Here is a 23,528-nt window from a genome sequence, read left to right on the forward strand (position 1 = left end):
GGAAATAAAACATGACGCATAATCTGCTAAATACCTTTTAATTACAAAACTTAAATATATATATATAAAGAGAGCTAGCTGACTACATCCTAACGTATCAGACAGTAGAAGCAAAGTGAAAGAAAATAAATGAATAACTGTGAGAAACTTTTTCTAGACATGCGCACAAAACAGTCTGAATCCGCAACATAGCTGGACATGTGAGAATCACTATGGTTACCAGATAAGCTATCACCACAGGTGCAGAGAACAGGGAAAATGTACAGTTAGAAATGAACTTTTCTGACAAACTAAAAAAAACGTGCAGTGACTCTTCTCCCATTGGGGCTCTAGGCCATCTGGCAGAGCCAGGTTTTTAGGCCCTTATGAAAGGATAGGAGGATTGGGGCCAACCTCACATTAGTAGGCAAGATGTTCCAGAGTGTTGTGACTCAGGGCCAGCCTGTGGGTCCGGCAGCCGGCTCAGATGTCTCGGATGACTCAGATGAGGGGGAGGAGGAGGGTGTGGAAGATGAACTGGCTGATGACGGCTTGGAGGCTTCGCAGAGCCCCCAGCCGGGGCCCTCTTCTCAGCTGCGTGAGCCCGATAGTGCGGAGGATGATGACCCACAGCTGGCCCTGTTCAAGGACGCCCGACGCAGGAGGCAGTCGAGCAGGACCAAGCAGAGAAAGGCTGTGGGACTCCTCGGGAGGAGGCACAGGGAGACCACGCCCTGAACTCTAAATAAAAGGAGTGTTTGGGGAAGGGCTGGTTGCTGAAAGCAACCCTTCCGTTTGAGGATTCAAGTTCCAGTGTTTTGTTTCTTGTTCTGTTGTTTGTGTTATAAATCTTGGCAGACGCTTTTCAGCCTCAGACGCTCTCCAGTCTCTACTGTTTGAACAGGGGTTTGCCTTATTGCAAGGCCGGTAGCAGGCTGGTTCAGAACAGTTTGCTTTCAGCCTCCCACCCCTTACTACTACGATGGAGCAGCTACGTGCCGAGAATGCTCAGCTCACCCAGCAACTCACTTTGCTGGCAGCTCAGGTGGCTCAACTGCAAGCTCAGGTACATGCTGCACCCCCACCCAGGAGGAAATGTCAGATACCAATGCCGGATAAATTTGCTGGCAATCCAGAACTGTTTCCTGCCTTCCTGGGACAATGCCAGCTTTTTATCAGCGTGAGAGCAGCTGATTTCCCCACTGACCGGGATAAGGTGGGATTCGTGTTAAGCCTTCTGTCGGGGGATGCAGCTCGTTGGGGCACGCCTCTGCTGGCACAACCTAGCCCTTTGTTGGATAACTTTGGGGGGTTTTGTGACCATATGCGCCTAATGTACAAGGACCCAATTAAGGCGCAGACTGCCACCCGACGCCTGAAAGCTCTGAGGCAGGGTCAGTGCCCCCTACAGGCCTATATCAGCGATTTCCGGCTGCTTAGCCAGGATTCCGCCTGGAATGAGGCTGCGCTCGTGGATGCCTTCCAGGATGGATTGTCGGAGGAGATGTTGGATGAGCTGGCCCGTGTGGACATTCCCTCAGACCTGAATGGGCTGATCCATCTTTGTCTGTGGATCGATGCCCGGCTGCAGCAGCGAAAGAGTCGCCGTGCCACCCCACAGACCCCTGCCGCCCCTGTTGAGCGTGAGCCCCCAGTCCAGAGGGAGGAGCCAATGGAGCTGGGTGCCGCCAGGTCCCGTCTATCGGTGACGGAAATGGACAGACGACGATTGGGGGGGTTGTGTTTTTACTGTGGGGACCCTGGACATTTGGCTGCTTCTTGCCCAAAGAAGCGTCAGCGGGCATCAGTGACCAAGCCTGCCCCGAGAAAGTCCCCTACTTTGCTGTCGGGAAACGGCCCGAGCCCGATCTAGACGGTGTGATAGATCGGGCGACCCACAACGACCACGCCGAGCGACGCCGTTCCGACGGTGCCTGTGAACCTCCACGGCATTTGATTTTGGAGGCACGTCTGATCCTTCCTGGCAAGCCAGAGGGGATTCCGGTCCATGCCTTAATTGACTCTGGGGCTACCACTAACTTTATGGACTCGGCCTTTGTGGCCAAATGGGCTGTTCCCCAGTGTCCGGTGGATCCGCCCATGCTAGTGGAGACTATCGATGGTCGAGTGCTCCTGTCCGGGCCTATTACGGCCGCCACGCAACCAGTGTGTATGGCCATCAGTTCCCATGTGGAGGCCATCCAGTTCTACATCACTTCGGATCTGCACTTCCCCATGGTCTTGGGACTGGCGTGGCTCCGGGCGCATGATCCACAGATCTATTGGTCTCAGAACTTGGTCACCTTCCCAAGTTTGCAGTGCGTGGACCACACCCGCCATATCTGTGCCGGCCAGGTGGAGGGTTCCTCAGGGGTTTCCTTGCCTCCCGAACTGTCCGACTTTGCTGATGTGTTCAGCGAGTCAGAGGCGGACCAATTACCCCCGCACAGGCCCTACGACTGCTCCATTGATCTAGTCCCTGATGCGCCTCTCCCAGTGGGGCGTTTGTACTCCATGTCGGAGCCCGAGTTGGCTGCATTGCGGGACTTCCTGACAAAGAATTTGGCTCGCGGTTTCATCCGGCCCTCGTCCTCGCCAGTGTCTGCGCCCGTGCTCTTCGTCAAAAAGAAGTCGGGCGAGTTACGGCTTTGCTGTGACTACCGGAAACTCAACGCCATCACGGTGCGCAACCGTTACCCGCTGCCCCTCATCCCCGAGCTCTTGGACCGACTCCGGGAGGCTAAGATCTTCACGAAACTGGACCTGCGTGGAGCTTACAACCTCGTCAGGGTTCGGCCGGGTGATGAGTGGAAGACGGCGTTTGGTACTCGCTATGGACATTTCGAGTACACGGTGATGCCGTTTGGCCTGACCAACGCCCCCGCTGTGTTTCAGCATTTTATGAACGACATCTTTCGGGATCTGTTGGACCAGTTTGTCGTAATCTACCTGGACGACATCCTGATTTACTCCCCGTCGCGTGAAGTGCATCATCAGCATCTCCGTCAGGTCCTGCAGCGCCTCCGGGAACATCGGCTGTTTGCCAAGTTGGAGAAGTGCCAGTTCTACCAGGTGACCATCGATTTCCTGTGTCACCGCATTTCTCCTGAGGGCATCGCCATGGAGCCGAGTAAAGTTGAGTCGTTGCAGAGTTGGCAACCCCCGCGTCGCGTGAAGGATGTTCAGCGACTCCTTGGATTTGCCAACTACTATCGAACATTCAGCCCTGGCTTTGCTGCCTTGACAGCCCCCCTCACCCGGCTCCTGCAGAAGAAGACTCGGTTCCAGTGGAACGCCCCCGAACAACAGGCGTTCCAGGCTTTGAAGGACGCCTTCATGAAGGAGCCCATCTTGAAGCATCCTGACCCGCAACGGCCGTTTGTCGTGGAAGCGGATGCCTCCGACATTGCCATTGGGGCCGTGTTACTCCAGGCAATGACGCCCAGCGGTACCCTTTTCCCTTACGCGTATCACTCTCGGAAATTGAATCCCTCGGAGCGCAACTATACCATCTGGGAGAAGGAGCTGCTGGCCATCAAGGCGGCGTTCGAGGCTTGGAGGCATCATCTGGAGGGGGCGCGGCATCAAATCGAGGTCCGGACGGACCACAAGAATCTGGAAAGCCTGCAGACCGCTCGGAATTTGAACCAACGCCAGATCCGGTGGTCCCTTTTCTTTGCGAGGTTTGACTTCCGGGTGCGGTACATACCAAGCGGGCACAATCAGAGAGCGGATGCTCTGTCCAGGAAGCCCGAATATACCCGAGTGGAAGACAAGCTTCTGCCCAGGACAGTGATCCCTGTCGAGTCTTTTGCTGCGGTGCGGGAGCCGGTTGATATACGGGCTCGGATCCGGGAGGCGCAGCAGCAGGAGGCGTGGGTGGCTCAGCGGAAGGAAGAGGTGGGGCCAGATTCACCTTGGTCGGTCACGGATGGACTTTTGTATTATTTGTGACCAGCTCTATGTTCCGGGAGGGCCACTCAGGGGACTCGTCCTCAGCCAGTGTCATGATAACCCGGCTGCGGGGCATTTTGGTCTGTTCAAGACTCTGAACCTGGTCTCCCGTACCTTCTGGTGGCCCCGAGTCTGACACGACGTCCAGTCTTATGTCACCTCCTGCATCCCATGCAGGCAGGCCAAGTCAGCGACAGGGGCCCCGCCTGGTTTACTGCAGCCCTTGCCAACACCCAAGAGACCCTGGGGGGCTGTGTCCATGGACTTTTTGACGGATCTACCCCCATCCTCCGGCTTCACGACAGTGTTTGTGGTGGTGGACATGCTGACCAAGATGGCGCACTTCATTCCCTGTCGCGGCTTACCGTCAGCTCGCGCCACTAGTCGCATGTTCATCCAACAGGTGTTTCGGCTGCACGGCCTCCCCGATAGAGTCATCTCCGATAGGGGGGCCCAGTTTACAGCCCGCTTCTTGCAGGAGTTGATGTGTGCGTTGGACATTAAGGTTTGCCTCTCGTCCGCGCATCATCCTCAAACTGACGGGGGTACCGAGAAGGTCATCGGTATCTTAGAGCAGTATCTGCGCTGCTACGTTAACCTACAGCAGGACAATTGGGTGGATTATTTGGCCATAGCCGAGTTTGCCTTTAACAACTCGCAGCACACCTCCACGCAGATGACACCGTTCTTGGCCAATGTGGGTTATCACCCCCGGTTTTTCCCCCTTTTTCCCGTGGACTCACCGGAGCCGGCAGCGAACGACTTCATGGCGGAGTTACAGGCGATCCATCGGTTGGTGCGACGACAGCTGGAGAAGGCCAAGGCCGACTACAAGAGGTTCGCCGATCGGTCGAGAAGGGATACGCCTCCACTATCGGTGGGGGATCGGGTCTGGCTGTCCACCAGGAACCTACCATCCACACGGCCAGCGAGGAAGCTGGACCACCGTTACCTTGGACCGTTCCCAGTCGAGGCTGTCATCAATCCGGTCGCCTATCGTTTAACTCTGCCACGTTCCCTGCGCGTGCACCCCGTCTTCCATCGGTCCTTGTTGGTCCCCGAACAACCGGCTTGTCCACTTCGCCAAGCGGAACCTCCCCCATCAGGACCTCGTGATGGAGGCAGCACCCCCGAGTACGAGGTCGCCAGCATCAGGGATTCCCGTTGGTTGAAAGGTCGCTTCCAGTACCTGATCGAGTGGAAAGGGTACGGGCCGGAGGACTTCACATGGGAAGACGTGACCGCCGTTCATGCCCCTGCGTTGGTGACTGCTTTTCACGAACAATTCCCATCCCGACCGCATCCGGATCGGCAGCCCCGGGGGAAGGGCCCTGCGGTGCGGGATAGTGTTGTGACTCAGGGCCAGCCTGTGGGTCCGGCAGCCGGCTCAGATGTCTCGGATGACTCAGATGAGGGGGAGGAGGAGGGTGTGGAAGACGAACTGGCTGATGACGGCTTGGAGGCTTCGCAGAGCCCCCAGCTGGGGCCCTCTTCTCAGCTGCGTGAGCCCGATAGTGCGGAGGATGATGACCCACAGCTGGCCCTGTTCAAGGACGCCTGACGCAGGAGGCAGTCGAGCAGGACCAAGCAGAGAAAGGCTGTGGGACTCCTCAGGAGGAGGCACAGGGAGACCACGCCCTGAACTCTAAATAAAAGGAGTGTTTGGGGAAGGGCTGGTTGCTGAAAGCAACCCTTCCGTTTGAGGATTCAAGTTCCAGTGTTTTGTTTCTTGTTCTGTTGTTTGTGTTATAAATCTTGGCAGACGCTTTTCAGCCTCAGACGCTCTCCAGTCTCTACTGTTTGAACAGGGGTTTGCCTTATTGAAAGGCCGGTAGCAGGCTGGTTCAGAACACAGAGGGCAGGAGCAACAATAGAACAGGCCCTCTTCCTGGACCCCGCCAGCCAGAAGATTCATGCTGACAGAATCAGCGGGAGTAGGTCAATCCCAGTGGGGTGAGACAGTCCCTCAAGTAAGCTGGGCCCATGCCACGAAGGGCTTTAAAAGTGATCACCAGTTTTACAAGATTCCGTTACTGTAACGGCATCAAGCTCCCTGCGCCCTGTGCGTTCCCACAGAGAGGGCCTCCTCAGGGTGCCACCGATCAGAGAATGTCGATTGGTGGCCCCCAGGGGGAGATCCTTCTCTGTGGGCGCTCCGGAGCTGTGGAATCAGCTACCGGTAGAGCTCCGGATGGCGCCCGATCTTCGCTCCTTTCGTCGCGATCTTAAGACATTTCTGTTTGTACAAGCTGGCCTAGCCTGATGGGGATTGCTGGGGTTGTTTTATCTTTGGTCTTTTAATTTTTCTTGGGGTTTTTAGCGTTGTATTTCCATTGTTTTTAACTAGGGCAATTGTTTAATCTTTTTTAATGTTTGTATTTGCTATTTTATTCTGCCCTGTGAACCGCCCTGAGTCCTCAGGGAGAAGGGCGGTATATAAATGTTATTAAATTAAATTAAATTAAATTAAATTAAAATTAAATTAAAATAAAGACACGGTTAGTTCTCGTGATTGTGCTTCTTGTCTGGACTACTCTGAAGAACTAAACACTTATCATCCTTAAGTTATATGCATATTTCATCTTTACTTGTCCAGAGTTCTTTGGAAACCCTGAACTTTTAAAAGATGTAGGGAGGGAATGTGCTCCCTGCATAAATAAATAGATCTTTTTGATTTGAATATAAGTCAGCTAATGGCAGGTATACCATTTATATACCATTTAATCTACATGCAACGTTTTCAAGTAAAGCGTGATTTTTTTAAAAAAATAATCCTTCTTTTCTGTCAGAGTTCCAAGAGTTTTTTCATAAACCAAAGCACTGGGTAGGACACCCAGATCCTGCATTTATAAAATATAATTTCATTTCTTTTCCTTGGATTCGTTTGTATAAAAAAATATCTGAATAATAAACTAACCAAGCTAAGACTAAACCTTAACCAAGATGAATGCTGCTTTGGCTATCACTTTGGCTGGCCAATCTACGAGGGTTGTGTTAACATAGAACAGCCCCAGTTGTAAAACAGCTTCCTGTCTCTCAGGCAAATTTTTGGTAAATGGAGATACTCCTTTTTTGGAAGTGGAAGTCTCCCGAGATAAGTTTATAGAAAGTGGAAAGTGCTTTGTTATACACATTGATTTCCCTCTTGTCCTGGGGGAGTTGATGAGAATGAAGTTCTTTGAATTTAAAATTATGATAGGTTTTTAGGGCTTCCATTACAGTTTTCACATGCTTCTCTCTTCCAAATGTGTTCAGTTCAAATGACAGGAAGCTGCCAAGCTAGTTTCTTTTTTAGCAGATCTTTCGGAAAGGACTCTGAAAACCCTTACAACAACCCATTTCCAGGACCATCTCTCCTCAGTGGTGTCTATCCATCCTGTTAGATCTGGCAGGAGAGTCATATTCCTGGACCTATTACAGTGTGTGTGTGTGTGTGTATAAATGTATGTATGTATGTATGTGTGTGTATACACACACACACACACACATATAAACACAGATACACACACACACACATAATCTGCTGGGATTCAGGATAATTACTAAATCAATCAATCCCTCTGAAAGCAGAAAACTGCAAGTATTTGCTCTGGAATGTTCACAAGTGCCTTACATTGAGTTAGAACAACTTTATTCATATTGACACCTCTAATTGGAAAAGCTGGGGTTTTTTTGCCCAAGTTCCTTAGCTTGTCTCATGTGGATAGACACTTTCCTCATATGAGATGAGGTAGAATCTATGAAATAAATGACTCTATTGATCAGATTTCAACAAACGGAGTAAGAAAACACATCAGCACATATACGCACACTTGTCATAAGCACTTTTTTTGCAACTCTAATTACAAGAAAGATTCAAACCAAGTAGATCACATAAAAATCAATGCATTAACAGCATAGAAGATTCAGAATAAGCAAACTGTAGAAGAAATGTAGTAGAGCTTTTAATTAAATCCATAGCTACGTATTTGAATTCAATTCAGTCATCCTCAATCTTGGACCTCATAAAGCAATAGATAAAACCCTTGGGAGCTGCCTGCTCGCTTTTGACAATTTGAGGATCTACCCTTCATATGTTTAGTTCTCAGGTCATCTCCCTTGAGCAAATGACAAAAGGTCTACAGCGAATCTTAGGAAATTATACTGCTCAAAAAAATAAAGGGAACACAAGATAAGACATCCTACTATTAAATACAGTACATTGTGTTGTTTAAGTGTTCCCTTTATTTATTTATTTTGAGCAGTATATCTTTCTCCATATATTATCTTCTGATCTTTTAGAAGTTGCTTATCCCAACTGTAAAAATTAACATCATATGACATGCATTATTTCAGCATTCTCTTTTCAGAAGTATATAGGTGGCTCTTTTAGAAATTGTATATTTCTAAAAAGTACTTACATATAGCTCAACAGTGCCCCTAGAGTATTTGATGAGTTTTTATAAGAAACCCTGAATAACAGTCCACATCTTTTTTTCAATTGCTATATTGATTTTGGTGTCACTTTCCATGCTTGTCTTCAAGATGCATCTGTGCTCTCTTTTTTTGCCATGAGTGATCCCATTGTAAATAGATCCATTTTATTAGCAGTCAATTGAAGGATCCTTCAAGAGTCTAAGTTCAGCTATTAACTTGCCGATCCAAAAAGTTGGGCTGCTGTTCTGGATACAAAAACAGCTAATTTTCACTAAAAGGCTGTTTCCATATCAGAGTTCTTTGAATACAGAGTTGTTCTCCCCCACCCACCCTCCAAGAAAACCTCATATTTATACTTGAAGATTGACCATGTTCTAAGAACTGAAACATTTTTGTGTTTAGAGTAGGAATCCTTGAAGAGAACAAGCCCATATTTGTGATGCAGATGTTCTGGGTTCAGTCTCCAAGTAACAAGACCATATTTACTTAGAACCGGGCCAGTCAGATCAAACAATTTAGGATTGCACAGCTCAGAAAAAGGGAGCTTTATATGATGTATTAAAAATAAAGTGTTGTGGCAATTGGCAACCCAATGCCTATCATGGCTGACTGCAGTCCAGATCCCACCCTGAATTTCAACAAAGATTCTCCCTGGACTTTTGGAGATCACTTTTTCTTTCCAAGCTTTAATCATCCAGGGAAAAAAAAGAACCCTTTTAGTTTATGGCTATATCTGGGGCAGGAGGAAAAGTAAAGGATAACCAATGAAAATTCTCTTTCAGAATGATGATGATTAGCTGAACTCAAAGCTTCAAGCCATATATGGAAAATAATGGCAAAGGGATACTAGGGTAATCTGAGCTTAAAATTAGCATCTAAATTGCATCTCTCAAATACTGCAATTTTGGATCAACTCTGTTCTGATGAAGCTGCTTTTTTTGTAGCATTAAAAATGACTTTAATTTATTTCTGAGTGTTTTTTGGCAGTTGATTCAAGGGTTTACTGATTGTTTAGTTAGTCCAGATGCTGTTGCTGCATCTGGAGTTTCATGGGAGGAATTAACTGTAGCTTGGCTCCAATCATTTTTTTATAGAAACAAATAAAATGCATATTAGTCATACATGTCACCTCTGGAATAACAGGTTTGAATGTACCGTGCTAGCATCGTAATGGCAGTTGTTTGGTCAAAGTCTTAAGATGGAGTGGAGGAAGTGTCAGTCTTTCAGTTGATTAAGCACTGAAGGTATTCATCTCATTTTAGGATCAGAATGTTTCCTCAATTTAAAATTAGGCATATATTGGACACTTCAGGGAATGTTTAATAAGGATTGATTTTGACTGTAATTGGAGAGACACACAGGATATGAAACATTAACATATATGGTTTGATCTTGTTCTGCTAATGTCACATACAGGGCTGAAATCAACAGGACTGTTACTGTAAGTATGGACTGATTACTGTGTTATTAAATCACGTTATTTTGAGATATTGATTCCTATATTTGGAATCAATTAATATACAAAGATATACATCACTAGAAGTAGGTATCTGCACCCTATTTTAGCAATTGTGTTGTCAGTATTTGAATATTTTCTTTTACAAGGGGGCAAAGAAGAAAACTTTCAGAAAATATGGCTAAATATTAGAGTTGTTCTATTAGTAATTTGCCAAACCCATTCCCTTCCTATTATTATAATTATTAATTATACATTATATTTTTGCTATGACTGTTATAGGTATCTACACTTTTCTTTAAATTAATTTAGCATTTTTTTTTAACAAAGTGAATGGTGCTGAGTATAAGATCACGGTGTTAATCCATGATCTGCATAACCACAGTTAATTGAATAAACATTTACTAAGTTCACACAATACATGAATTACAACTTAGGGGTGGGCATTGTGCAGCGAACTGCATTCCTCCCACACCAAAAAATATCCTATTTGTAGCATTGCTAAACTCTCTCCTGTGGCCTTTGAAGATCAGGAGATTGAAGTGAAGCCAAAACTTTCCAAATTTATTCTACAATAGATAAATTGTATATACTAAAACTCAAGAGGTATAGCCTTAATTACTGACTGTGTAGAAGCATCTGAATATGCTTGATTAGATAGACTAGTGGCCCCCAACCTTTTGGGCACCAGGGACCGGTTCTGTGGAGAGAGGTTTTTCCATGGACCGGAGGGGGTGTGGTTTTGTGTGCTGCCTGCATCTTGTGGGTGGGGCTTTGCTTGTTTGTGCAGCCCGGTTTCTGGCATGCTGGTCCATGGACTGGGGGTTGGGGACCCCTGAGATAGACTTCTGGTCTGAAATGTTTCAGATCTTTTCCTAGGCATTGTACAACATTCTAAGCTTAATTATCCACTGTCAGTTTAGCTAATCCTGACAATTTATAGTTAACCTAAAGATTGGCAAAAGAATTATAGACATACATATTGTTGATGTGACATATTTTAATGATTGATTTTCCTTTCTTTGAAACCTTTCAGGAAATGTAGGAATCCCACTTATCAAGTAAAATTTGTTATGGACCAGGCTTTAAAAAAAAAGCATTGCTGTTGCATTTTGCCAGAATAAGCATATTACATATAGGGACGAAAATTATAATATAGGGATGAAAATCATAATACAACCACCATTCCAAAAATAAACTCTTAGGACGAAGAAGGGAACAGAACTTCAAAAACCATTGGGTGTAATTACTCAATTGGACTGTATACAACTTTTGAGATATTTTATATAGGGATACTTGCTACCTGATGTCCTTTACCAAGAACTGCCATAGATCGAAAATGTATATATCACTATTCTGCTAGAGGAAAGGAACCTATTGTTAGAATTTTGGTACAGGAATGTCTCACTTTTTCTGCCACACTTCACCTTTAAGTGGTGTGTTGGAACCTACAGAACAATTAAATCTGGTGTAATCAAATTTAATTTATATTTAATTATCATGAAACTCAGTTGTTGCATATTTCATTATATTAAAAAATATATAATTTTTGTAATAACTATTAGAGCTGTCTGATGGTCTTGCCCAAGGCACCTGAGGGCTATTTCTGATCCCTGGGCCTCTGACTATGCACTTCTAGTGCACAATCTTGTTCAATAACCATATCCATTTCCCTACCTTGATCTGAGTGATTTTTAAACAATGGCTTATTGATTAAACTCTGACTGGCTGAGTACCTATAACACTACACCGTCAACTATGATTTAAAACCCATTTTGGATGAGTCCACATAACATGGTAAGCCAAAACCAAATAAACCACTGATTGATGATTCAGCAGTATGTACTGGATCGTACTCTAAAGTTGGAGATAGTTCAGATTAAGTATTGCATTTTTCAATTTGTGTATCCAAACAAATGACTTCTAATGCAACTGCCTTCTTCACCCTGGTCCCTTCCAGATGTACTATATTGCTATTTCCAAAATGTTGAAATCTAACATATTTAGAAAGAGAACTTTTTTTAACTTCTAAAGCAGGGGTCTTCAAACTTGGCCCTTTTATGACTTGTGAACTTCAACTCCCAGAATTCCTCAGCCAGGCAAATTGGCAGAGGAATTCTGGGAGTTGAAGTCCACAAATCATAAAAGGGCCAAGTTTGAAGACCCCTGTTCTAAAGTAATATTGAACTGCTTGGGGCTAGAATGCATCTCTTCCATTTAATTTGCTGCCAAAAAGTCATTTCACTACAGTAATTTTTGGCATAATCTTTGAGGATTTAGAGATCCACCCCAAGGTAATAGACTGAAGTCTGTTTTTTCCCTTTCCTCCACCATAAGTCTTTAACCATGCACACTGCAGGATTTGTATGTAGCCTTTTCACTCTCCTTGCTTTATTTAAGATCTTTATCAGATGAAGAGATCTGAAAACCATATAAACCTGCCCATAATTGTACTTGGTTGGCCCAAATAAAAGTATTCCCCAATTGTGGGTTTTCGTTTTCTTTCCTTGGCTGTGTTTGTGCTTCTCCTTCTCATCCCCCACCATTCCTCTCCCTGAACATTCAGCCAGCCTGCCAAGGGATTTTGGACAGCATGGCTTGAAAATGGACTGATCCATTGAACACTGGATGGAAAAGCCATTTGACAAAGAGGAATGTGGGATGGGAAAGGCTGCAGATGGGAGAACATGTGTTTGCAGTTAACTGGGACTGCGGGCTGGAAAATAAAAGGCATATTGCAGAGAAGAGCGCAGCAGTAGCATTGTCCAAGCAAGGATGCAAAGAGCAAAATCAGAATCTGTTCAGCTCCGTACAATGAAATGTGCTGTAGACAACTGGATTTTCCGAATGTCTGAAAGCTATTCCTTCTTTGAAAGTGACTTTAATCTCAAATAACAAATCAGGAGCGCACGTTCTTATTTTTCGAAATGTAAAAGTCAGCATTTCCTGGATTCTTATGCTGCATTTAAACCTTGGTTTGATTTGGGGTTTACTGTGCCCAGTGCTTTTTTTGTAAAAGAAAAAGGTGTCATACAACCTGCCTTGCCTACCCTACAAGGTTCCATCCAAAAAAGGTGCCGGAACTCCGTTCTGAGCATTCTATGAGAAAAAAAGCCCTGACTGTGCCGCATGCGGCTCTTTCAGCCATCTCCTGCGGCTCCCAGTCCTCTGCCATATGCAGTCCAAAAAAAAAAAAGTAGAACCAAAAAAGTTCAACCAATCAATTCAAATATGCTGGGCAGGTGCATATCTCACCTTGGCTCCACTCTTCAGTCAAACCCTGTTCTGCGCATGCGCGCATGTATGCGCATGTGCACACATTTTTTGCAGCTCCCAGTTTTTCCTTTTGTGAGGGAACCGGTTCCGAGTGGCTCTTTCACTGTTCCAGGTTGCTGACCCCTGCTCTAAACCTACCAATTGTGATTAATTGGGAAAAAACCCACCAAACAAACCCTGGGTTAGCAAAAGGAGTGAACCAGGTTAGTGCAATTTTCTAGGAGTCAGGGGGAAGAATGAACTGGTTTTCTGCATCTATCTAAAGTGCTAGTGGTCACTACACAATAGCTATCAGGAACTACCAGAGACACTCAAAAGTGCTTTTCAAGGCAACTGGACTGCTTTTTCCTGGAGGAGGAGGAGGAGGAGGAGGAGGAGGAGGAGGAGGAGGAGGAGGAGGAGGAGGAGGAGGAGGAGGAGGAGGAGGAGGAGGAGGAGGAGGAGGAGGAGGAGGAGGATTCATTTCTCATCCAAGATGAAGTTTCTTGAATGAGAAGCAAAATGTCTTCTTCTTCAAAGAAAAAACAGTCCAGTTGCCTTTTGAAAAAGCACCTTTGAGATAGCTAGGACCCAGATGACTGAGAATCTCCATAGATACTAGAGACATTAGCTACCTGGAATTTTGCAGCTGTGATTACTAGAGAAAAGTCATCGTATGTTCTTTGGGTTTTTTTGTTCTAGGATAGTTTTTTTCAATCCTGGTTTTCTGCAGATGTATTAAATTTCAGCTAGCAGAATTCCAAACCAGCATGGTCAATGGAGTTGTGTTCCTCCATATCTGCAGAATGAGACAACTCGCCACAGCTAACTCAGTGTGGCCAACTCTCTCCATGGGGCAACTTGCTGTGGGAAAATTTAACAATTCAATTTAATTATTTAAAATAATTTTTTAAAAAAAATTCTGTCATTCACATTTTATTCTGTCCCTCCTTTTTTTCATCCTTTCTTTAATGATTCTATTCTACCATTCCTTTGATATTAGTGTAACTCTTGTCCCACAGCGAGTTGTCCTATGGCAAGTTGTCATAGATGCTAATATCTGGGGCTCTTTTAAATGGGGGGGGTGCAGCTCAATGATAGGGCAGATCATATTGACCATATGATCTCATAGTTGGAACTTCATCTTTGTGATAATTCTTGAATTATCTTTATATCTGGTAGCCTATCCATAGAGGAAATTCAGCTGCAAGAACTGTGAGGAAGTGGACTGGCATCAGTGTCAGAATTGGGGGGGAAACGGGTGTTTTCATTTTTTTTCTCCTGATGCCCAATATTTGCTTTGACACTTATAATCTTTCCCAACCAGCAGACTTCAAAGAAGGGATAGGAATTTTGAACTTCAGCTGATAGACCGGCCAAGTTGCCCACCCTTCATTTAAGTCCATCTAATTATTTCTGAGTGATGGGAGCGTTATTTATTTTTATTTGTTTATTTATTTTTGGGACTTATATGCCGCCCTATCTCCCGAAGGACTCTGGGGCTTCCTAGCAATTAGCCCATTATCCCACATTTTTGTTGTTTATCTTCCGCTATGCAGCTGTCAGCATGCCACTGACATGTTTTCCATGCCCCACCCTGCTTCCACCCCATTCTTTCAATTTCAGGCTTAATTTAAGCAAGAGAAGTGTCAGAAATTGGTATTCCTTTCCCTTCACTTGGGAGACCTAGAAATAGTAAATCTGCTAGAACTGCAAGAACAAGAAAACAGTTTTGTCCTGTAATGGGGTATGTTTCAATTAGATAAGACTATGCAACCAAATGGGACAAAAGTGGAAACAAATACTGGAAAATTGCTATTTTTCTCTGAAAGCAGAACCTTCGTTTCTACATGGACTGTGGTTATTACCGGTTGCAGATTGTTCCATGCTTGGCACCTGACTTCTCTTAAATCCTGGGATTAGATATGGACTGCTTCCGTGGTCTGGCCTGCAATTGCTATCTTGTTTATCATGAGGACAACTCCCAAGGTATGAATACTGCACAATTGGCCTGTGAACTCCCCTGAAGCCCATACAGACAAGTGAGTGACATAAAACCACAAAGTGGTTGTCTCAGTTTAGTGATTTAGCAGCTCTGCTGTTTGCAAATCATGGTTTATGCCATAGTGTGCTGTGCAAACGTGACCATTATAACTTATCATTTGTATAATATGTACGTGGTCTTAGGGAAAAGCACAAATATTTTGAAGATCCATATTCAATGTATTTTTCCGGAAAGATGTTTGTACAGGTGAAGATAATATTTAAAGAAAATACAGCTAAAAGGCCAAGAAATTAAACTAGGTTTTGAATAATTCTTTGCTGTCTTGATAATTTTTCAGCCAAAGGAAATAGCTGTATTTTAAATATTACCAATCCAAAGCAAGATGCATTATCATTTTCTAGTAATTTCTGATGGCAAACGTAGCAATTAAAAACAGAAAATGAATATTTTTAAATTTTTGCATTGGTGTTTCTCCTTTTTAAAAAAGGACCACAAACCAACAAATACAATATAAGTCAGGATCGTATAGAGTTGAAGATCTAGATTAGGGGCAAGGACTCATTTTCACCTAGTCGCTCTCTCAACCCGATCTACCACACAGGGTTGTGTTTGTGGGGACAGATAGGAGAAAGGATCAGTAGGATGATCTTGAACTCCTAAATTAAAAGAGGGATACGAATCTAATAAATTGTCCAGTATTGTTTGGTAACTTTCATGATCTCTTCAAATATTGTAATTGGCTACTTGCATCAAAGATAATTAGAGAACTAATTTGCTGTAGTGGTTAAGGCATCTGGTTAGAAACCGGGAGACTGGGAATTCTAGTCCCACTTTAGGCAGCAAGCCAGCTTGCCCCCCCCTCTCTCTCTCCTACGAAGGAAGCAATGGCACTTTTGAAAAACCTTACAATATCATTAAGACAGTCTAGAAAGGTAGAATTTATCTAATTAAATTTAGTAGATTATAGTGCTGTTATGTGGATTATCTTTATAGTAGTTGCAAAAGTATACCAAAACTGATTCTAAACCAGTTTTATGGCACAGAGAGTTAGTTTACCCCAAACCCATACACAACAAGTTCATCAAGAAATTTTATCACATTCAAAGCTCAAATCCCCCTCCTGCAATTTTTGTAACTCTCAAAAGAGCCTGTTATGCTTAATGTTTTAGTATGTTTTTAAATGAAGTTCCTCTGCATTATTCTTTGAATGTTCTTCAAGGTTATAATATTCTTGTAAATTTATGAAGGCATAACTAAATTTAACCAAAGCAGTTGGAACTTGCTATCATATTTTTTGCAAAATATATTCGACATTAGTGGTTTCTAGTGATGATTATATTTCTAATCCTATAAATCCTGATTTCTTTAACCTTGAATTGAATGAATGTATTTTTATGCTTAAAAAATGGTGACTGAGGAAGGATGGGAACCTAGTTTGTTTTTTTACGTAATATGTGTTAGTATATTATGTAAACATAACTACCTATTGTTTGTTCAACCAACTATGGTGAAATGAACCCCTAACATTCAAACAACAGTGTGTACATCCAGTCACTGTCCACATACATTGTGTACCTAGCACAATATAGGTGGGCACCCATCATTCCTTTGATACTTTTCGTTTTAGACCCCCAAAATATGCATAGAATTACCACTCTGTGTTAATATATTTGAAACCCGTCCTAAGAAATTATTTAGGGACGTTAAGATATAAATTCTTCTCCTATTAAGTCAATTTTGTAACCTTCCCCTTGGCTAAAACCAAATTTGGTCATAAGCTGCATGCATCTTTCAAAATAAATAAATAAATAGCAAATCCTGCATGTTAACTTGAAAAGTATTTGGGATTTTAAAAAGGCTCAAAAATGTCAAGAGATCAGCCAGCTAAGGAGTGATGGGTTTAAGCATAAGTTCATGGTCAGCAGAATGAGAGAGAGAGATGTGCTGTCATGATAGATGCCATATTCCCATGTGGTTGGCAAGGCTAGGCCAGCAGAGCAATGGAGGAGGAACACACTTCAGCTACCTGCTATGCATTTGCAACTCACAGACACAACTGTTGTATAACTTTATTCCGCCTCCACTTCCAGTTGAAAAATTTCTCTCTTCCTTTCACATCTATGGGAAAGGGGAAGTAGTCCCACTGTCAACAGTGGCCCTATCCATGTAACTCTCTAGCAAGCCCCCAATTTAAAAAGTTTAAAAGAACAACCGCAACAGAGGCAATTCAGGTAGTCTTCAACTTTCAATCATTCGCTTAGCAACTGTTGAAAGTGACAACGGACCCCACCCCAATAGGTACGTAGGATCTGGTTCTGAGGTTCTGATGGCTGGAGGCTCCCCACCAGTGGTCATGTGACTGCATTTTGGGCACTGGGCAACTGGTCCTCATTGACGGCTGTTGTATGTGACTGCAATTTATGAAGTTTTTGTTGAAAACCAGCATTTACGTCCAGTCTCCGGCAAAAACGCCCCCATAGCGAACAATGGGTTTGCTTAATGACTGCAGCGTTTGCTTAAAAACGGTGGTGTTTGCTTTATATGAGGGCCACAAAAAAGATTACGAAATCAGGTTGGTCACATGACCTGTTTTACAACTATCAGAACTTACGACCATAGTTGGCCAGGTTCATCAGAGTCGTAAGTCGAGGACTACCTTTAATGTGCAGGGGCCCTGGCACAATTTCTCCGTCCTGGTACACGTGGACTACACAAATAGTAAGGAATGCTGACAAACAGAAGCAGGGAAGTGGGCCTCTGGCACAACATCAGTACATCACAACGTTAAATTTTCTTCACGCACAGGAAAACAGAAGCACATTGTTCATTCTTACTTTACTTATACAGAATTCCAATAGGTTGCAGATCCAATAAACGGTCCCACATAGTTAGCAAATGTGCAGACAACCAGACTTCAAAATGTAACTGCTGTATGCATCTCCTACCTAGTCCTCGTTCCACCATATCTAATAAAGTCAAATATTGTTCCAACATTCATTTTCCACTGCCTCACTGTGGGGATAAAGAATCCAGATGAAGAACTCCTGATCAAAGGGGGAAAATAATGATGGTGGTGTTGCCATTTCATTTCCTTCTTCACTGGAATTTCTCCTTCCAGGAACAAAGGAAGCAGTGTTAGGAAAACTAAGAATCATTACCGTGGAAGCTCAAATATCATTTGAGGCTTCTTGAAACACTTTGAATAAAGAGGTGGGGCATGAGGGAGCTATCTGCAAGGGAGTCCCAGCTGAAAACTTCTGTGTTGTGAAAGACCAGGCAATATTGTGCCAGTGTCTTCTGTTGGCCAAAGATGCAGGAATATTTTTGTCCTGAAAGATCATTGCCTGGTGCATGGAAAGGAAACTTTTGCTCTGCACACAGTGGGGGATCCACTGCAGCCCATAAGGAAGAAGGTACACAGGTGTGGCATTCCCACTGCTGTAGTAAGTCATATGATGAAGTTGAGGTGTGAATCCTAGCTTTGCATTCAGGCAGAACCCCTCATTCTTCTCTCTTCTGCCCAAGTATTTACAGAGCATTCAAGTTTGAAGATGAAGGCTATATTTTAATTACAGTTGTAAACAAACCAGAAATAAGGTAAATCAGTCTCACAGGTGAGTAGAGCAAAGCAACCGTGGTTTGTTTTTTCTACTGTTTTAGCAGCTCTTTTCTTTATAATTTGGTAGAGGTTTTTTTTAATGGAGCTCAAAAACATAGAAGGGAGACAGGGTCTACGTACTAAGCAAGTATCTCTAAGCCATCACATAGATAGAAGCAGAGTTTCATTCAGTAAGCCGACAATAATGATGGTTTTAACTCTGCTTTCTTGCTCAGTTGGGTTACTGGATCTGGGCTTTAAAGAAACATCTGCTGCCATTTGGTGGTCATTTGGAGTTTACAGCTCAGATCTGGTAGCTTAATGTTGAATCAAAACCCAACAAGTTATATAGTTTACCAAAATACCTAATATGTATAGTCTAGCTCACAGGTCTGCAACCCGCGGCTCCGGAGCCGCATGCAGCTCTTTCAGCTGTCTCCTGCGGCTCCCAGTCCTCTGCCATGTGCAGTCCAAAAAAAAAATGGGACTAAAAAAGTTCAACCAATCAATTCAAATATGCAGGGTAGGTGCATATCTCGCCTTGTCTCCACTCCTCAGTCAAACCCTGTTCTGTGCATGCGCACATGTACGCGCATGCGCACACATTTTTTGTAGCTCCCAGTGAGGGAACCGGTTCCGAGTGGCTCTTTCACTGTTTCAGGTTGCTGACCCCTGGTCTAGCTACTGTCTATGGTGTATTATACAGATATTTCTCCCCTAGTTCTCCACAGGCAACTTCATACAGGATCTATTCTATATCCCCTTCCATGTGCTCTCTGTATGGGACTCTTAAATTCTTTCTTCTGCAAGCTCCTGAATCATAGGAAACTCCATAACAAATCCTGGTTTATACAATATATGAAGCCACAGTTTAATCAACTGCATTGCAGCCTAATGTCCAACCTAGATTCTGTGGTTAGTTGATGGTACTGTATATTTTGCAAACCCAGAAAAATATAGTTTATTCAATTAACCCATTTTCAGGCTTTGCACAAATCCTATAAAAAATTGGCATATTGCATCCAGAATCTGTTAAATGGGTGGTGGTGTCTGTGAAATTGAGATATTATTATATATCATGCCCCCTTTTCCTATTTTCTCTTAAGCAAAAAAAAGCCCAAGCATTGTAACATTTCCTCCAAGAACAATTAATGTCATTTCTTCTAATTTTCCTTTTTTTCTAGTTCACAATACCATTTTTAAATTACAATCAGAGCTGCTTTGGAAACTGCAGCCCTTTAGATGCCCAGACCTCTTAGGAGTCTTCAATCAATGTGGTTAATAATGTTTTGTCACCAAAATGAGAAATGCTAGGTGGGAGATAGAGATTTTCTAATGCAATTCAGCAGCCTTGTTTAAAGTGGCACCCCTGAATTGTAATCTCATATCTACCAAGAGTCACATCGGAAGGTGGGAGGGAGGCATACAGTATTTCAACAGTCGGAATTTAATGATCCTATCAAGTTCCCCAAGAATCTCTCAGCGTCACAAATATTCTAGAGAAATTCATTATTCGTTAGATTTTTATCCCTTTATTATTTTTATAAATAACTCAAGGCAGCAAACATACATAATACTCTTTCCTCTTCCCATTTTCCCCACAACAACCCTGTGAGGTGGGATGGGCTGAGAGTGAGTGACTGGTGCAAAGTCACCCAGCTGGCTTTTATGCCTCAGGAAGGACCAGAATTCATAATTTCCTGGTTTCTTGGCCAGCACCTTAACTACTAGATCAAACTTATATTTTTATGTTTTATACTTTATATTCTTGTTCACCTTAGCATTTTATGTTTAGTTACACTGCATTGCATTTACCATACTCTTGCACATTTCTGCATTCTGGAGTTCTTCGTTTTGAGCTCTATCCAGCCCCCATGTTTTTTTTAACTTCCCTGAATAATGTGATATCATCAGCAGATACAGTCTTCTCTGCTAGTGTGTCCAAAATCTACATCTGTTGAACTGTTGTTTGCCAGACGTTGTTAAAGACTTAGCAGTCCTGCCACGAAGTGTATATTTGCCTTTCTAAACTGCTATTTCTCAGTTTAAAGGGCTCTGAACAACTCTGAGATTATTCAGAGATTTCGTCCCACCTCATCCAGGCTCCATTATTGGGGTAGACAGAATGCCCCTTTATTCCATTTTCTATTCATTATAGCCTCTAGGATTACATTAAACTCCCCTCCTACCACTGAGATCCAGCACTGCGATTTAATTTTATTTTGGCTCCAATTGCTTTTTCCACAAGCCAAATATATATATGTGTGTGTGTGTGTGTGTGTGTGTGTGTGTGTGTGTAAATTTTTAGATTTTTTAGACAAATATGAGCTGTCACTGTTGTGACTACTGCCTGTCGATGGCCTTCAGTTAGGCCGAAACAGGAAATAAAGAACGGAGTTCCGGCACCTTTTTTGGATGGAACCTTGTAGGATAGGCAAGGCGGGTTGAGTTCTGGCACCTTTTTCTTTTACAAAAAAAGCACTGTATATATTTTAAAAAACACCCTGGAAAATAAGAAGAGGGAAGAGAAGGCAGTTCCCAGCTGCAGTTGGCAAGGGCTGGGCTGCAAAGATGGCTCAGGGTTTGCTCTGAGGGAAATGGTTCCTCTCTGCCTCTCAAATTTGGCTGCACTGCCTGCAGTTCTCCATCCAACTAAAAAAAAAGTGGGTTAAAAAAAAACCAACAACTGGTCAAAATTGCCAAATGGAGGCTGTCTCTTTATTTCCCACAGCAGGGTGGAGGCAAAATAAATTCTAGGAACTGACTTGCCGGCTTTCCAAGATCTACCCAAATTTTCTTCGATGGTTCAGAATGAAAGAACTGGCACCCTCAACTGTCCGTGACACTCAGTTCCAAGTCATTCAAAGCTGGTTGAAGTTTATTCCTTCAGTTCTCTTTTGGTTTCAGATGGCATGAATCATTACTAATTTCTTCCCTGTTCATTAGGGAAAAATAAAGGCTCCCAAATTGGCTTACAGACTAGGGTTGTGGGATATTCCCTGTCTTTTGATGAATAAACCAAGAGGACATGTGTTATACAAAGCACAGGAATGGGGAGAGAGGAGGGGGGGAAAGCAAATTTGGTAGAAAAAGTAGAAAAATTAATTAGGGTAGCTTTCCCCATCAATGTATGATCAGGACTTACTAGGTTTTATCCAAATCAAACTAAAATAATCTACACAACCAGATCTTGCTTTAAAAAAATGCAACAACCCACCAACCTCTCTATACTGCTTCCCTAGAAGGGGCCTTTATTACCCACCCACCCCTTGAAAATCCATTCATTTGTTTACTTTTTTTTTAACGAGCAGTGCTAAGAATTGTCCACTGGGAAGATGTGTGGACTTCAACTCCCAGAACTCCCCAGCATGCTGGCTAAGGAATGCTGGGAGTTGAAGTCCACACATCTTCAAGCTATTAAGGTTGAGAAATAATGTCCTACTGTCATCTACAGTCCCAGCCATTCTAGCTACCACAACAGCCATCTCTCTCTCTCTCTCTCTCTCTCTCTCTCTCTCTCTCTCTCTCTCTCTCTCCCTCTCCCTCTCCCTCTCCCTCTCCCTCTCCCTCTCTCCCATATCAGCCCCACAAATTACAGTCTTGCTTTATAAACCTCCATGCTGCATTCTCTCTTAGCTTTTTCTTCCTGTCATTGGGTTGCGGTCAAGATAAAATGGAGAGGAGAGAGAACCACAGAAACCACCCAGACTTCTTTGGAGGAAAGGCAATAAAAAATTAATAGAGGAAATGAAACAAAAACAATGTAAGAATAATTAATATAAAGCTGAATTTTGGACTCTACCCTCCATCAAGTTTACAGACACAGATATCCCCTTAACTTTTTTTTAATCTCTCTCAAAACAATGTTCATAGGTTCCCCAAAAGCCTGTGGTCTATTATACAGGACTGGGGACAATATTTGGGGAACAAGGAGAAATAGTACCTCTTCCTTGACTTAAAGTAAAATTAGGTCTCTTCAATTGCACCCCATTTTATAGTAAAATCTACCTTATAAACTCCCCCCCCCATTTACTTTGCATTAACAATCACAGGCATGGAAAGGGACACGGACTCTCCCTGGCCTGGAAAAGGCCTTCAGATATTCTGGATTACAATTCCCATCATCCTTGGCCCGCTGGATGCGATAGGGGCTACAATCCAACCTATGCTTGAAGAAGGCTGAACACCCCCCAGCCACTCTCCGAGTGCATCCCAACTTTTCCATTTTATGGGCCCACCCCTTTCCTTCCCCCCCCCCAACCCCACTTCTACAAATGCCCATTGAGCAATGTTGCTTCTGGCTGGAAAACCTACCTTCTGGAGGAGCCCCCATCCTGCCCGTACCCGTCCTCCACTCGCTCCGTTCCAAGCAACAGATGGTGGTGGCTTAGCACCAGTGGGATGGTGGAGGGGAGAGAAAGCTGGGGCAGGTGCCAGGGAGGACTTAGCTGTATCGCTCTTCTTCCCAGCCACCCTCACCCCATCTCTCTTTTCCCCCTTTCTTTCTTTCTTTCTTTCTTTCTCTCTTTCTCTTCCTTTTCCTTGCCTCTCAGTTCTCCATCCGTGCCTGCCACCCTCACTAATTCATAGCACCTCCTTCTAGTTTAGGATCATCCTCCCCCTTTATCTCTCCCCCTTCCACACCTAATCCCTGACAACTTTCCTTTTTTACTATTTGTCTTTTCTCTTTTACTATTTTAAGATTAAATAATAGTTCATCTTCTACTTCCTTAAATCAGCTATCAGGTCCCCTAAATAAAGTTTTTCTGCTTCCCCCCCCCCTCTGCCCTCCTTGCAAGGTTTTGTGATGAATGCACTTTCTGTACCGTGCATCCATTTCTCCTTTCAAAGAGAGAGATATCTTC

The 23,528-nt window shown here is 43.7% G+C and overlaps 1 protein-coding gene across 4 annotated transcripts in view; it reads right to left on the reverse strand.

Annotated features, from left to right (window-relative positions):
• The window catches only part of LOC310648640 (protein kinase C and casein kinase II substrate protein 3-like), a 57,758-nt gene that overhangs the window by 31,356 nt on the left and 2,874 nt on the right, over positions 1-23,528 (reverse strand). The gene's annotated exons all lie outside the window — the stretch shown is intronic.

Source organism: Vipera ursinii, assembly GCF_947247035.1.
Source record: "Vipera ursinii genome assembly, chromosome: Z".
In the NCBI taxonomy this organism is placed as follows: Eukaryota; Metazoa; Chordata; class Lepidosauria; order Squamata; family Viperidae; genus Vipera; species Vipera ursinii.